The 17,597-nt window shown below is 41.3% G+C and overlaps 1 long non-coding RNA gene across 3 annotated transcripts in view; it reads left to right on the top strand.

Moving 5' to 3' along the window:
- The window catches only part of LOC122160812, a 60,489-nt gene that overhangs the window by 29,129 nt on the left and 13,763 nt on the right, over positions 1 to 17,597 (top strand). For all 3 annotated transcript variants that reach the window (XR_006168953.1, XR_006168954.1, XR_006168952.1), the window contains 2 exons: positions 81 to 224; positions 14,102 to 14,206. This is a non-coding gene — a long non-coding RNA (uncharacterized LOC122160812). The remainder of the gene's footprint in view (positions 1 to 80; positions 225 to 14,101; positions 14,207 to 17,597) is intronic.

Raw genomic sequence — 17,597 nt, 5'->3', positions numbered from 1 at the left:
CCAAGATGTGTTTCAGAGAGTGCATCAGGTCTGCACAGGGGTAGTTAAAGCAATAATGACTTCTGCTTTCTTTGCTTTAGCTCTGGAATGTGAGAGACTCAGAAACAGCTGCATCAGGGCTGCATGAGGACAAGGGCATTACTAATTCTCAGACACAATCTGTGATGAAAATCATGAAGCATTCTGCAAGTGAATTCAGTTCTCCCGATTTCTGGACTTGTGAGGTAAGTATTACTGTTCCCATATTGTAACTGGGGAAATGGACAGGGTCACCTAGCAGACCAAGGAAAGACCTGGGAAAATAAGGCAGATACCTTTTCTTCAAGTCTCCTGGTCTATTTGCGATTTCCTTGCTATTTTCTGATAAAGACACATATCAGTTATTTTTTCATGTCAATATATTGTACAGCGTCTATGTCCACAGCCCCTGAACACCTTTCCAAGCATTTGGAGCACTATCTTTCCAAAATCCCTGTGAAGGAAATACTAGAAAGTCTCTTTAACGCTTAAGGAACAGCAATGCAAGGGGTTAAAGTGTTTGCCATTGCCTTTGGTTTGAAGAAATCCAAGATTATGGAGAAAGCTGAACTAGAACAAATAAGGATGCACAAGTCCTGGAAGAAAGCACTGTTATAACTTAATATTGGATATTTAAATCCAGAAACCTTATTTCATCCTCTTCCAGGGAAGGGAGGCAAAGTACTCACCCAACTTTCATGTTTGCACTTCTCTGGAGAATAGAATTTGCACACAGTTGTTAGATCTCAGTTATATCCACACATTTCTCTCCAGCTGCTGCTGTTACTCAGCAGAAAGGTGGGATGTTTTCATCTCTTATCTCAGTGCTTTTGATTAACTGATCCTCAAGGAAAAGAGGGATATCCATATCTGGAGGCTCCCAAGGGTATGTCCTAGATGGGGCTAATCATCCCCTCCCATCCTGTGGATTTCCATCATCAAAGTGGAGGGACATTTCCAAGCAAAGACTAATAACTCTAACTCGTGTGATGGGTTTGTGATATAGTTATCCCATCAGAAAATTTTGCTTTCTGGATGGCACGGTTAGCTCGGTGCTCTAATAGTAGGGGGTGTAGGTTATGACCGACAAGCATCAGCAGAGATGTGTGGGGGCAGAATATGAGTAGCAGTGTGACCTGGAGGTCAGAAGTGAGGGCTGCTAACAGATTTTGGTTTGTGTCAGATTTTTATCCAAATGCCTTTATAAAAGAAGCATGTCCTTCCTGCATTGGACTCACCAATACTCAGGGTAACTTCATTGTGTCAGAAAAGCTAAAGTTTCTTCCAGAGTTGCTAAAACTCGGCTCAAAAAATTAAGGTTAATAGTGACTCCACATCCGTGTCTATTCCTCTCTCTAGGTAAATGTTTACTTTCTTTGTTTCTATGTCAGTGGCAGTGACCAAATAAACTCTGAGTTGCAGCAGGATGAAACGAGTTATTGCCGGAGCCCCCAGGGTCATATGGAGCACACGGACATAATGCAAGAAGCAGATAACTTATTTTTACTGCGGGGAGAATACAGAAATGATCCCCAGGTCTACGAATAGAAGCAGCCAGTCCCATAACCATTAAGGCCACCAGGCTGTCTTATTAAGGTCAGATGCAGTGTGTCGTGTTGAACGCAATTATTCCACCGCTTATAATTTCAGTACATTTGATTCTGAATATAAAATGAGACAATTTTCTTCCTGGGGATAAGAGAAATGTGTGCCTTTGCAGAGCAGGAGACACAATCACTCTTAGACGGGCCAGCTTTATTTCTTCTTGATGAGGCACGGACTCCCCAGGGAATGAGTCTGAATCAGAATCTTCAGCAGAGAGGGCAAAATAGAAAGAAGAAAGTTTTTCCTCTGCTCATGGGGCTCTTTGCTTGGATGGTGGCCTGTTGCTAAGTGGCCCCATGGGAATAATTCCCAAAAGGATCATAGTTCTGTGGCCGGAGATTTCATTCCCTTTAGACCTCTTTCATCTCTCCATTCAAATCCTAATACTGAGATTGACCCCGTAAGCTATTAGTTGCCCTCAGCTGCCATTCTTCCTGTTTTAAAAGCAGGGCTGACAGGGACATTAAAAAAAGGGACTTGTCAGACCTGGCAAATTTTGCCATTAGGTAAGTGCAAAATACTCTTTTCACTTATTTATTTATTTATTTCCTCTTTTTGAAGTGAATGGGATTGGATTCTTTGTTTTCTTGCACTTTATGCTGAAATGTATGGTGGTGCCAAATGCTTAAAACGTGCTGCCAAATCTGGAGAGCAGCATTTTGTATGTTCTTTGTTCAGGCATGAATGCCTGTGCAAGGTGCAAAGTAAGACTAGCTCGAATACCACAGTAGTCCCAATCAGAGAATGTTACTAGCAAATGCTAAAACAGGGCAGCACATTACCTTGGCTCTTCTGCCTCTTTTCTGAAAACAGGATCACTGAATCTGGGCATAATCCTCACCCTATAAAGCTGGCACAAAATCAGAACGCTAAGTACAAAACCGCACTACCTGCTGTCTTGCTCACTTGCAAACTGGAAATAAAATTTTTTTTTTAAAAGCTGGGCTCATGGGAATTATTGCATCGCCAATTTATTTCCTCAGTAACTTTCAGGTGTCCTGTGATCACCTGTAACTGCAGCACAAAACGGACAGCAAATGATGCGCTTAACATTAAATATCCTCTACAACCAATTCACTTCATACCCAAAAGGGAACTAAGGGTTTTGGTTATTCTCTAGTCCCATCAGATTTTTCTCCTGACTAGCTGATAGCATTCTGGGTGATGGCAGTGCTGACAACAGTGTTCCCTCCCTTAAGAACTGCTCTCATGGTGATCGCTCTTTGTTATAGCAGCACAGGGGCTGGGCTCAAGCTATAAAGAAGAACCCTTGGAATGAGTGCATTTCCTCCTTCTACAAGTGAGGTGATCTCCCTCTGGTGTCCTCGGAGGGACAAGTACACACTGCCTGCCAGTACAAGTTTAAAGTTCCTGAAATCACAGGTTCTTGAATCTTTTGGTGTCCTGGGTCATCATCCTTAGGAAAATGAGTGTGATCTGTGTTAGCCCCTAGGAAGAAAGACTTCACCTGCACAAAGACACAGCTGGTGCTAACAGCCCCCAGAGCTTTATTGGATGAGCCCTGGTCAGCTGTGGTTAATTATCCCACATAGTTTTGGTAGTGGGTATTAGGGATGTTAATTCATTTTTTTCTTTCAGTTCCTCCTAGCAGAGGCAGCCAGAAGGCAGTTCTTTAGGAAGGTAAAATAAAGAGAGATTTTTGCCCTCATCTCTTCTGTCAGTAAGCAGAAATAAACACTAGCAGAGCTTTGCACTGAGAAATAGCAAATTTGGGTGGAGGCAGTCTGAGGATGAGTCTGAGAGTTTAGAGAAACTGTCTCAGCTCAAGATGCTGGGCTGGAATCCTGTGATTTGTGTAAAAATGCAGTGTTGAACTACTACTAAACTCATAAATAAGTAGTGAGTGGGTTCACTGAAAGCATCAGTATCTACTAGAGGAGCTTGCTGTGCCTGGCTCAGCCTGTAGCCTCCCTGGGGATCAGCTGGCATTTAATTTTGATCACTGCAGAAGAGGGAGGCTGAGTTTGAAACAGTACTGACTTAGCTGATGTGTGTGAGTGTTATTAAAATGGGAAAAAGTCTCTCCAAATGGGTTTTGCTTTGCCGTTTAAAAATCCCGTGTAAATGATACACAAAGGATTTGAAGTGGGGGGAAACAATCAGAGATAATAATGAACTATTAATAGGAACTAGTCAAGTTTCACTCAGAGGGATTAAGACTCAGTCATGTCTCATTTAGGAGTGCAGTATTAAGCCGTCCTTCAATATGACAAGGTTTATATTTTTACTGAGTTGTTTCCAAATGAGGAAGGGAATCTCAATTAATTCAAATTTTTGCCTGTTGTCAGTCATGCCTCCATGTGTTAGCTCTCATATTGAGAGTCCAGCCTGATATCTGATGTATCCAGCTGTAGCAGCAAAGGATTTACGTTTATAATTGACAAGGAACAGTTGAGCAATAAGTACCAAAACTAGATGGCCAGCATTGGAAGCATTGCCTAATGAAGGGACACTGACAGGTGGGGAAATACATCCCACCTATTCACTGGGAATCCCTAATGTTACCATAGAGAAGGAATTTGAAATGGTTAATTGCTTCACTCTGAGGAAAAACAAGTTTATTTTTCATTCATGCCGGCTGCTAGAAACAAAATCACAGCTGTACATGGAAAAGACCAGCTCAGCATCCTTCCAGGCACCTCTGTGCAGAGCAGCTATCAAACTCAGTGCCTGTATCTCAAAAAATGTGGTCCCTACTCCTTCTTTTGTGATTCTGTCCCTTGGCAGATCTCATTTTTAGAAGCTCTTTCTTTCCCAATACCTCATTTTACATAGCCTCTGTAGGATTTTCATACTTTAGTTTTACAGCCCATCTAAGCAGCTGAGTCAGGGAGCTCATCCGTAAAGCTTCTAGAACATATGGCACACATGAGTCCTCGTTGGGTCACAACTGGATTCATCAACTTATTTGGCTTAACACAACACACATATATTATATTTAGGTACCTTTTATACTGTCCCTTTTCAACTGTGCTATAAATGATCTTCAGATACATGCAGGCAGTTATTTTGGTCTCCTTCAGTATCAGTTAAAAAAAACCTCAACATCAGCAGAGTTGTGGCCACTTGCTGAAGTATCTCTATTGATGTAATTATCCCAGATAGAATATCATCCAGGGATTTATTGCTTTGGGTGAATAGGATCTGATCATCCTTCTCTCGTACAAGAGAAATGTACAAACTAAACTCAAGGTAGTTGTATCACTATGAGTCCAGTCATTACTGCAGGAGCAAAATCAACAATTTAAGGGATCCTTTTAATCAACTTCTGGTCAACTTTTGTAGTTTCAAATCAGTTTACTGAGATTGTCTTTGCTGTGGAATGTCTCTTTGGGTATCTAAAACATCTATCTGTCTCCCATCTAAATGTCTCCGATTTCCAGAGACATCACTCACTGTAAGCTCAAACATTTGCTCTCCTCCCAAGTGTACTCTTCATTTTGATTTCCCTAGTCCTTAGCTGTGCTGTTTGAGAGCTCTTCCTCTGTACAGGACTTAGTTGTCATTGTTCTTCCCATGTTCTCCTGAGGGAAGCTGGAAGCAACACTTCCCAGGAGCACATGTGAAGAAAGCTTGGTGAAGAGAAGAATTTCCTTGGATATATTTTACCAACCACTTTTACTGCTGTGTGAATATTCTAAAGAGTATGAATTTTGAATTTGTAGTAGAATTAGACTTTGAAAGCCTGCATTCACAGATAACAAGGGGCAGGAATTAGGGGTAGACAAGAATATTAAGACCTTTAGAAATCTAAATGAAGCCAGCACAATTTCAGCTACAGAATTCTTGCAACAGTTTGTGAATGAACTACAAATCATTTGAATTAATTAAAAGGTTTACAGATACAATTTCAAATGATGAATTAATTAAAAAAAAATCTCAAATCAGCGAACACACACTTCATAAAGAATAAATAGACTAAGAGATAAACCTAATTCAGGAAGTTATGTACAATAAATGATTTGCTTTACTCCCCTGAGATTTGGCTGTTTACCTTTTTTTTTTTTTTTTCCTATCTCCATGCACTCACATACACACACACACCCCATTCACTCACTCTGGACAATTCAAGTATTGTGACATCTTGTCATTAGCCATAATCACCATTGTAATGGCCATTTTGCTGGTCAAGTTCCTCCTCCCTCATCTTTTCTGATTCTGCATTGTGCGCCACTGTGATTTCTCTCTGTCTTGTGGAATTAAGTCTAAACGAGGAGACTTACGTGCTTCAGTCTTTAGATGGCACCAAAACTGAATGCACTAATTAGGGAAGCTTTATGATCTCTATTATTTGCCAGTTGCAAATAGGCTTATTGTTTCAGGGATTGCAGAAGATCACGCGCTCTGATTTTCTATGAGTTCTACATACATGCTGTCTGTAATGCTAAATCTTATGTTAATTAAAGAGCATCATCTAAATAGCAACAATTGCACTAGCTGCTTTGAGTACACTGTATGTCAGGAAAAATTGTACTGAACTACAAGAGACAACAACATAGAATCAGACTCTTAAAATATAACATTAACTGGTGAGCTTGTCTGCTGTTGGTAGAGAGCCTTTCAATTCCTTCCTATTCAAGTGTATGAAGCAGTGAAATATTTTCTTCTCATCTCAGGGCATTATTATCTTTAAGGAGTTTGTGCGCTGACTTCAAGCTGTCTAGGCGATATTGACTGAAACAAAGCAATGCATACAATTGCATTTCTAAAGAACCAGTGCAAAATGATATGAAATTAAAATAGATGGAGACATTAAGTGCTCCCCAAGGGCAATAACACTGGTTCTTAATGGTCAGAGATGTACAAGAGACAAAACTAGGAGTTATTTACTACATAAATCTTAACAGACAGGCTTCTTGCAACTGGAGTTGTGGTGGAAGAGGGTTTGAAATTGCTGTTTTCTTTCAGTGCTAATGCTGAAATGGTCATAGCTCCCCAAAATGGATCGCTTCCCCTCAGTCCTTCCCTTATCCCAATGTCTTCTGCTAAGCTATTTGTTTCTTTAACTGCAGTTGTTAAAGCATGGGCAGAAGACAAGAGTCTTGGAAAGCTGAAAGACTTTCTCTTCAGATTCATTTTTCTTGAGCTGAAATTGAATTGCTTGCATTACCATTTATTTATTTATACTGCATTTCTGAGCAGAGCACTTTTGTGTCTAATGATCAAGTGACCTAGAAGATTTGAATTTTAAAAAGTGAGAGTGTTACTGCTGAAACCTGGAATCTTAGGCTTGGTTGGTACTAGAATTACTAAGACAAAAGAAAACTCCAGTGTGTGCAAGGGTGCTATTCTGACTAATCACTCTGGCTCGAGTCATTGTTTCAGTTAGATCAAAAGAGTGAATCATGTTCATTTTAAAAAAATATTCTAAATGTGCATTCTGTAGTACTGTTCATTGCCAATTGAAGCAGACTGCTGTAGTGTTGGTCTAAGCCAGCAGCTAAAGTTTGATTTCATTAGAAAACAACAAACTCTTTGTTATCTCAGGAGTTACTGCATTGACAAAGAAAACACATGTACTACAGCTTCTTAGAAAAATTCCTGTTTTCCCTGGGTATTTAAAGGTCTGCTGCAGGCTGTGCCCTCTCTCCTTGCCTTCCACAGAGAGTGGCTGATGTTCTCCATATGGAAGCTGACTGCCTCCTTGGTTGTATTGTGGCCCTGAACTTCTCAGTAAAATCCTGATAAGATAACGAGGGAGATGCTGGGAAATCTTCAGGTGTTTTCATTGGCAAAGTGAGTGTGTGTGGTGCTGTAAGAGTAACAGAAAATTCCATAGCATCAGGGATATGGGAATAAAGAAATCCCCAAATCCTCTTGGCTTTGAGATGCAGTGTGGCCAGTCCCCAGTGAGGGATGCTCTGGGAAGTGTCAGATTCACAATGCAAATTTTGTTAAAGATCTTTTTCTCCCAGTACTGCTCACCAAATGCTGGTGCTGGCTGACTAATAATTCCCTGGAGCTGTCATCCTGAGCATTCTGCAGTTGAACAAGGGCTTGAAATAACACATTACTGGCTTCTTTGCAGGCCTCAGTCTCCTTGGGTAAATGCTGAGCTCCAAGCAAGTACTGATAACACCCAACCCACTTTCAGTGTTTTGCCTTGCTGGAACATGGGTACAGAGAAGCCGGGGCATCTCCATCTGTGGAGGCTTTCAGAACTCTTGTAGATGAGGCCTGAATGACATAGTCTACTTATGAAGCTGACTTTGACCTTGTACACAGATTAGATTGGCTTTTGAAATGCCTGAATTTTTCTAAATCTTGGAACTTATTTTCTGTTTTGATTATTTTGACTCGTGAGCTCCTTTTATTTCTTCTCTGAGTGATCTAAAAAAATGCATCCCCTTAAATATATATTTTTTGAGTGTAGAGAAGATAATAAGATCTACAGAAGAACACAGATGACCCAAGTGGAAATTTTAGTAGTACTACTACATCAGAGAAGGGCTTTAATTAGTACACCTGAAGTAAAGATAATCAATTCTGCCTGTATCTGTTACAGACACATGAGAGGGATACTAAGCAGATAGAAACCATCATTTGTTAAAGTAAAAGGTGTCTTCTTTAACCTTGCAGAGATCTCTGCTGCAATGCTTTGCTTCATTTTTCGAGCAGTTTAGCAGGGCTATGAAGGGAAGGAAGAAAAGTGCTTTTTTTCTTGGACATAGGATGGAAGAAGGACGAATTCAGAGAAGGAGAAACTGAGAAAGCAAGAAACTATATTACTAAATATGTGATGTTTTAATATTTACTTTGCTGGTGAGTTCATTCTCAGGATCTGTGCAGATTTATCTTTGCCAGTAATGAAAACTTCACTAGTGAATCCAGCTAGGATCAATGGCACTGAGCTTTGCTCTTATACAGAAGGGGACAGAGGATGAGGAGGTTGGGCTGCAAATTTACTTCTCGCCTGAAAGATGTTTCTTTTCCAAGGATATACTATCGTGTGGGCTGCATAGTGTGACTTGGGATCTTCATTGCATCAGAGTAAGTTTTCTCCTGATAGGTGAGAATTTAGTAGAGAATGGCTTCACCTGTCCTCATTGTCACCAGCCTTCCTGGGAACAACCTCCTTCCAACAGACTTGAAAAAGAGCCTTTGGCCCCACCACATGCTCCCATGTTCACAGATGCTGGAGGGAGCAGCCTGAAGTGTGATCAGCAATTGCTGTGTCTGGTTTGAAAATACAAAACTGGAGCCAATACAGAAAAAGTGACCTTGGATTATCAGATATTTATGAATCTCTGCTTTCTAAATATTCTACAATTTTGGATCTCTTTGAATACGAAAGAAGCCCCAAAGAGACTGAGAAAAATGTGAAGCAAGTAAGGAGAAAATGAAAGAGAAAGGCAATCACTGTAATAGAGATGGGAACCAATTTTCTTAAATGTCTAAGGGTCTTATGAAATCAACTCTCTTGTAGGTTGAAGGCACTTGGGGTGATTCTCATAATTTACCCAATTTACAAGGAAAAAAAAAACAACAAAACAACACTTTATAAAAAGCTTGGCACTCATTTAGCTGTAGGCAAAACAGCCCTTATTTAGAAGGTCTCTTTCTAGACTGTGTATGTCCTTTTCAGGATGGCAGATCCCTGGGGAATTCCCCCTCATACAAATTCCTTCTCAGCAGGCAGAGAGAGCAGCTAACACGCAAAAATGCCTGGAAGGAGTAGCTCATCACTGTGTTTGAGTGACAGCATGTAAACCATTCATTCTCTGCTGTCTGCTGGTATTTCAGCTCTCTGATTGGGATTCTGCTTCCCCTCCAGTCTGGCCTCTTCTTGTCTGTTTGTTTTGCTATCGTTTGTACAAAGATCATCAGATGCAAGTACATTTGACATATGGAGATAACAGTCAGGAAAGGAAACAACATATGGCAGACAATTCATATCCATCAAGATCTGCCATAAAACCATTTTTAGCAATAGAAAAAGAAGGGTGGAAAAAGATAGCAACTTTGAATTTAAAATAACCATGATACTCTAACAAAGAGGAGGGCCTAGGGCTTGCTTTGCTAGATGACACCTCTGGTTCACTGAGGCCAGCAGCAGTTGACACTCTGTGCTTCAACAGTAGGCTAAAATCTTCTGCAGTGCATTGGCCGATTACTTTTTGACCATCATGGCTGATTAGTGACTTGTTTCAAAACCCTGATGGAAGCTTGATGGAAATCTTGACTGTTTAGCCAATTGAATTGTTACCTTGGAGTACTCCTGAGGTAACTGCTGTTTATTCCGGGTCTGTAGGAGTGAGGGAAAAGGCAACATGACATGTGTGCTAAAGGGTGAGTAGTCCTGGAGAACCCATTGTGGTCCTGCTGTCCTCCTGTATCTCTTTTGCCTTGTGACAGCATCACATAAGGGACTATGCAGATGGGATTGTCCAAGTCCTTTCCAGCAGGTCGCTAACATTGCCTGCTAGAAGGGTGGCTAGCATTTGTATGCAGCATGAGTTCAGGCTGTAGTCAAATGATGTGCAAGAGTGTTTAAATATGTAGCACTGGGTCTCAGGAATACTCCTGGGATCAGGGTGCTTACCTATGGTAAGTTGTGAATGTATCATACTAGAAACATGTCACTCAATTTCTTTACTAAAAAAAAAGGTGATACTTTAATTTGACTGAATTGAAATGAAAGCCCTTTTTGGCTCGAGAGGAGGGTTCTGATATGCTCTGTCTGTTTGAAACACAGCTGTATTTGGGTTAATGGATTCTCGTATACTGAAAAGTTTTAAAGGAATGATGATTCTTCCAGGGTAGAAAAATACTGTGTATGTCACTAATATACATCATATTTAATAGTAATAAATGGCATCTGTTCAGTAAGCCACAACCATTTTTCACCTGGGGAACATGGCCTTTCACCAAAGAAAGTGGCCTTTTACTTTTGTTTGGTTTCAGCTATGGCATCTCCAGTTTGCTGAAAGGAAAGAGCAACCTAAAGCTCCTTCTCATGAAACCAAAATCTGAAGAGTAGAAGAAAAATAGCCACAATATAGTGAGATACGTTCAGAAAGGTTGTGCTCACAGTCCTTTTCTCCTGATGATCTTTCACATAATTTTCAGTGTGACCAACCCCTGTTCTCCTCTGCGAATTGCTCTCCCATCTGATGTTTACTCTGCTCCAGGTGAAGAACAGTTGAGCTGTGACAATGGGGCTTGGTGGTATGACATCTCTGGAAGTGAAGTGATAGCTAATTTTGTTGGAGGAAGAAATGAAAGCTCTCTAAAATGGAAAAGGCCTGTTGGATGATTCAGGAAATCTGGGTACGAATGGAATTTTTCAACCTTATCCATGGGCTAAATGTGCTTTACTGAGCAGTTACAAGAGAGCAAAGCTAGGCCAAGTGTATCTTCCATTCCTGTCTGGGGAGGATGAAGCCATTGCCTGGTCTAATAGGGTGTTAAAGTCCAGCCCTACCCAGAGCCTTGTCATAGAATCAGAATAAGGAGGTTTTGTTGTTGCTGGGCATGGTAATTCTTTACAGGTGCCAACTGGAAGGGTTTAAAATGCAAAATGGCATTTCAATGTTTAAGAATAGCAAGTAATTTGATGGCTGTAATAGAAAAGCTTCCAGTCCTTTAGCAATGTGTTCCAGAGCAGCATAACACTGCTGATAAAATTGCCTTTGGATTCCTTGTCTAATATTCCAGCCTTTCTCTCTCTCAGCAAAACACAATAGCACTAAGCCTCCCTGGGAGGGCAGCTAACAGCACATTTACTAGACACTTCAAACATTTGATCATATTTCTCCTGAGTGTATTTAATATCTGTTAATGTCAGCAGCCCCAGCCTGATCGAAATACCTGCATTGCTGGGAAAATGTTTAATATAAAAAATGACACGGGTAAGCAATCACTTACTGATGTCTTTTGGAAATGGATAGGTGACTACCTAACCCCCCTACCTCGCTCCCCTCCCCGCTCTGTTACCACCCTGCTGCTGTTTGCTTCTCTGAATGCATTAGAGTGGCTATTCTGAGTATGCAGGAGATGCCAGGAATAGTTTCATGTTTCCTGCCTCATCAAACCAAATTCAATCTGTAAAAAATTAATACACCCAAAAGGAACAGTTAAAAGCATCTCCAATCAATTAATGTTAAAATGGGAGCTAGGAGGCTGATTTGTTAAAGGAAACCCAATCCAGCTCAGTGCTTGAGAGGCTGCTAGGGCAAGAGTACAGTCAGCGAGTTAAGTCATAATGTTTCCAAGGGGGAAGCAAAAACGGTTTAGGCTAAAGATATCAATGCATCATTCCAACTGTTCACTGCTTCAGGCTTAGGGACCCTAGAAAGATGCACTGTTTTGGGCTGGGCAAGAAGCATCAGCAGAGAGAGTCTTTCCATAAGGGAATGGATGGCACATGCCCAGCTCTCTGCACTGGACATCTGTGTTTTCTCTTTCTTCCCAGAAGGAGCTGCAATGGGAAATGCGAGGATGCAGCCAACATCCTTGAGATCTGAATACTTACAGTAGCTTTGTGTGTCAAGATGAAATTTGGTATGCCATCCCTTTGGCCTGTGGTCTTAAGAACTGGAAGTCAAAAAAGATGAAAGAGGGTTTTGGGGTTTTTTGTTGTTGTTTTCCCTGATTTCTGAGCCTCTCTTACATGGAAGAAAAGACTCATACCATCTCTTGACTGCAGAGCTTGAAGCTTTAAGCTGCAGTTTGAGAGGCACATGGGGAAAGTTGCAAGAGCTGGCAACAAAGGTTCTCATAGTGGAATTAAACAGCAATCCCAGTAATTTTCACAGAGAAGGATTAAATCTGCAACTCTTTGCTGTCTCCTACGTGAAAGGCCAGTCCTCATAAAAGAGATAACTGAATTCTACTTTTTTTTTTTTTTAACCTCAAATGCTGTCAGATTGTTTCCAAAGTGTGGAAAAGTTCCAAATTATGTCTGAATTCAAATTCAAATGAAACATTCAAGCATTTTTCTTGCTATGTGGCCTCTTAGAGGAAAAAAAAGTTAAAAAAAAAAAAAAAAAAAAAAAAAGTTAGGTACACAACCAGCTGAAGCCTATTGTTATTTTGCCTCTGATTAATGTAGGTCACACTTTTCTTCCTTGCAGCTATTAAGTATTTAGGTCCATTTATACTTTAATCCCTTGTCTTTTTCCTGTTTCTTTGTTGCTGTGTTACATCCTCACAGTCAGACAGCATTGAGATAAGTGGTAGAAAAATGGGAAGAGGGAGTTAACGCAGTAATCCAGCTTTGAAATAATAATAAAAAAAATTGGCCTGAGGTAAGTGCTTGAATCCAGAGAGCTTACTGAAGGCAGAAGGAAGAGAGAGGAAAAACAAATGGGGTAGGAGAAACTGAGGCATAAAGAGAGTAGAGATATTGTGCAAAAGGACCTGAGTCAGTATCAGGGTGCTGTACTTGAATGCTGTTCTTGTGAGAAAGATTTAATGGAAATGCATTTCCCTGAGCGTTGACCAGATGAGCCTGGGCTAGGAATAAAGGAGGTCTACTGAAAGCTATGATAGTGTTGCTTGGGTGTAAGTAAGTAGTTTAGCTGGCGCTGGAGTTATGCTGTTCATTGGGCAACTGTGCTCAGGAAGAGCTCCCGCATTCCCCTTTGTCCCTCTGAACAGGAGCCTCGTCCCTGAGAAATGCATCCAATCCATTCACAAATCTTTGCTTCTGAGGTTTAGAGCACGTTGTGGGCTGGATCTTTTCTGAGCACTATGTTCTTTGAAGGAAATGATCTCATCCAAGCTCGCTTTTTCCGCAAAAGTTTTGACACGATGAACTTCTGAGGCCTTTTCTAACCTGGGCTGTTCTGTGATTCTGTGGAAGTTGCAGACACTAGCACCAGCTCTGATTGCAGAGAGGAAGAATCTGTCTCCTAATTGAATTTAAACCATCACCTCTTCTATTTTCTTCTTTATTTTAGGTAGAAGGTAACAGCAACCTCCCTTCCAGTTAAATAAGAGGAAACCATAGCTAAAGAACATGGATAAAAACAATTGAAATATTTTTATGTTCTCTATAAGAAGTTTACAGAGAAATACAATTATTGGTCTCCTCTGTCAATAACTGGGCATGTGGCTCCACAGTGCCCTAGGTTACACTTCTGGTTCTTTGCTGTTTGAAAGCCAAAATCAATTTCCCCATGAGATTTTGAAAACAAAAATACAAATTTAAGGAGACTTCTTGGACCTCGTGTTTTCTTTGCCACAACAGATATAAACTGGATTTTGCTGAACAGAAAGCATTTTTATTTCCTTTATCTGGGTCTGGGCAAGAGGAATGATGTTGCTGCAGCCAGGGTATAGGAGACTGCATGACTCAGCTGTGTCCTACACTGGCATACAATAAAACACAGCATGGTGCAGCTTTAATTTTAATTCAAAATAAATATTTCCGTAGCCTACAGAATTCCTTTAATACACTTATCTGGGAGAACACAAAGATTAAAGAAATCCCGCTAATTCCTTTATCTTTCAGATACAGGGCTGAAAACAAAGACGTTCAAACCTTGAGCTAAATAGAAGAGGAAGAAGCCAAAATCTGTGCCAGAGGTTTGACTGCTGGGTTTACTCATAGCTTCAGGTAAGCTTCTTTCCCCGGATTGTTTAGCATTTCAGAGGCCCTCTGTGCTCCTCAAGGAGAGCTGTGGATTACAGGCATAAAACCTTTGCATAGCTCACAGCCCAGGCAGAGGGAGAACAAACAAGCTAATCCAGGGTGCCTTCCAGTCCCGCATCCTGCCTCTGACCCTGGACGGCACCACCTGCTTCAGAGGAAGATGTAAGAACCTCACAGCAGGCAGATGCAGGGTAATCAATCCTTTCAGCCTTGTTCTCAAGCCCCATTAGATCTCATCCTGATCCCTAAATAGTTCGAGCTTGGATTAAACCTTGCAGTACAGTATTTAATACACTCTGAAAATTGGTGTTATCATTAACTCCCATGACTCTGGAAACTAATGTTATTCCCACACAAATACATTTTCATTTTGAATCTTTCTATGTCCTTGGTCTGCTACAGCAATGCATACATAGGTTTAAATGCCTCTTTGCAGGAAGTATTTAATGTTCCTTTGTATCTGTGGTTATTTCCCTGTGATTATTCTTCTCTGTGTGTCCCTGTTACAAACCTTTTGAAGAAAGGAATGGGAATAAACAGTATACTCTAAAGATGACACATTTCTTCCATCACAGTGTGGAAAAAAAGTCTCAGGGATATGTTCTTTCTGCAGCCTTAGCATCACTTTGTTATCTTGGAAACAGAGAGAGGCTTTGCACCACTCCTAACCCTACCCCAGACCTTAATCCAGGCTGCAGACCTCAGCTGCTTTTGTTTCAGCTTTTCTAGTCGTAGTTAGGATGAGCAAGTTCTCACAGCAGAACTATTTTTGCAGTCTGTTCCTTGCCAGCCTCTTTCCAGCACCCATCCAACTAGATGCAGCAGCTCTTGCCTCTCTCCCAACACCTAACCCTTCCCCTTGCCCTGTTTGTTAGCACAGCCTCCCCAAAGACATTTTGTACATGTAAAGATTATCAGTGGAAAATGCATTTGCAGTCTCCCTCTTTGTTTGGCATCTCCTTTGGCTCCCCTTTATCTACAAATCTTCTATTGTTAGCTGAAACCCTGGCTGTTTTTCTCATCTCCTGCTCTTTTCCTAGAATGCCTTCTTAGTATCTTCCTTGAATATGATTTTTTTTTTTTTGCTAGTCATAACCGTATTTATCTCATGCAGTAACTCTAAGGAACATCTTAGGAACACTTTAGAGCCTATGAAGAGATGTTATGTGTGTCAGTTCAGCTTGGTCTACGGTGCTTACATAGAATAGCTCAAACACTTCTTTTTTTTTTTTATTTATTTCTAACTCAGTTTGGCTCTCCACTATCATTTGTGCACATAGTGTATATGAATATATCTATGATGATGTCCTGAATTATGTCGTAGTGTTACCTACATTATATCTCCATACCACCTGTTGTACAGCATCCTCTCCCTAGTCCCATCTGTTTACCACTCCTCCGCCTTGCTCTATGTCCTTTCTTCTTCTCCTTCTTATAAAATTGCAATCTTTCTCTTTCCTCCTATTCCCTCTTTTCTTCTCCTCTCTCCTTCTTGGTGCTCTGGGCTGGGACAGGGGCTAAGGAGCACCCAAGAGACCTGTGTGTATATGCGTGAAATGCGGAGGAGGACCTTCCAGCATGAACCCGCACTGTGAGCCATGGGGAAGAGGGAGGTGGGCAGGGGAGGTGTTGCCCTGCTGTAGGGGCACTATGGTGGCATTCTGCACCAGAAACACTGGGCACGTCCTGCCATGGAGATGAGCTGTACAACAATTTAGGAGCACTGATTGTGAGATGCTTTTCACAGGTATAGGAGGAGCATGCTGCAGGGCTGAGGCCAAGGCAGATACACCATAATGCACAGCCCTTTGATGGCATCTGAAATTCCCATCTCTCACCCAGTGTTTCAGCGTTGCTGTTTTGCATTGACCAGTCATCTCTTTGTCCAAGATCTTCCTGATCTCACCCATCTACAAAATTGGTCTGGTGCTGTTTTTGTTACTTCAGCTGAATCCCTTTTGAGACCATTCACAAACATGAGTAAATTAAACAGTGTGGGATCCTGGATGAAGCCTTGAGGCTTATGATGTTTGCTAAGGTGAAAATTAGGCTGTTTAATAATGCATTTCTTTGGACTTTCCTCTTCTGTAATGTCTCATCCAAAATATATTTTACCCCTTCCCTAGTGATGTCTTAATTTCTGTATTTTCTCTGTGCCATGTTTGGTCAAAAGCATTTTATCAGTCTGAACAAGTCATGACTTTCCTCTTAACACAGCAAATTCTGAGAGATCAGTGAAACAATTTTGTTTTCTGTGGGCATCATGCTAAACTCTATTTTCTTCCCGTTCTTAATGTTATTTTCAGGGAAGAACGGGTAATATATTCTGACCAGAGGTAGCTCTGCAGACTCCAAAAACCTATTCCTATTACAGTGCTGATCACGCCATCCCTTAGCACTACCAGGCTTTTAAATGAGATCGGTAGTAATTGAAAGAACATGAGAAAGGGCAGATTTCAAGAGCTTAGGGGCTGATTTGCCAAACAGATCAGTACTCGTACCTGGGAGTAGAGGCTCACAAACCTGTTTGGAAATCTGACCCAGGTCTGTGCAGTGACACCTCTTAACAAGCTGGTGAGTCTTCATGGCACAGTGTGGCCCTATGCAGATAACACTCAGCTCCCAGAGATCCAATAGATCTTTCTGGACCCAGCAAATTAGCCCTGCTGCAGAGTAAGGCAGCTTCACTGCTATTTTCCTTGCAGTCTGGGGGATAGCTGGAACAGAATTAACTGCATGATCTTTGCCCTGTTCATGGTTTCATGAAGCAGGTAACTTTATGCTTTATGCCTATTTTTGCCATCTGGAAGCTCAGAGAAAGTGCTTTTGGGGGTGTACAAGCTCACCCCCAATATCAGACAATGAGAAGCCTTCTTTCTGCAACCTCTTCTGCATGGATTAAACCCCCGCATGGATAGCTTCCCTTGTCAGCCAGCGGAGGTGCTGAGTGCCCCAGGCACTCATCAAAATTCCTCCTGCCTCTCACAGCTTCTGTCACCTTCAGGAATGTGAGACCTCTCAGATCAGGCCATTAATCCTGCTTCTCCCAGTGGAGTATGGCTTGTCTGGTGGAATGTGTTTCATTGCAACTGGTTCTTCAGGATGTTGTGACTGACAAAGCAGACTTTGGCTACACATGTGGATAGCTGGGATCCTGCTACTACCTAACTCTATTGATCTGTTATTGAGTTCAGCACTAACTGCTGGTGTAGCTCTGAAGAAGCTCAGCCTCTGCGGGCAGCTGGGAAGAAAGGCAAACTCAGAAGGGAAATAGGTGCTCCACCTCATCATAGCATAACAGAACGTTCCAAGTTGGAATGGTCCCATAAGTATCATTGAGTTCAACTTTGGGCTC

The sequence above is a fragment of the Centrocercus urophasianus genome, unplaced genomic scaffold (genome assembly GCF_019232065.1).
Source record: "Centrocercus urophasianus isolate 14NV4802_14NV808 unplaced genomic scaffold, USGS_Curo_1.0 seq_10, whole genome shotgun sequence".
NCBI classification, from domain to species: domain Eukaryota; kingdom Metazoa; phylum Chordata; class Aves; order Galliformes; family Phasianidae; genus Centrocercus; species Centrocercus urophasianus.
The sequence above is the reverse complement of the archived record's forward strand: the minus strand, read 5'-3'. Positions and strand labels throughout refer to the sequence as shown.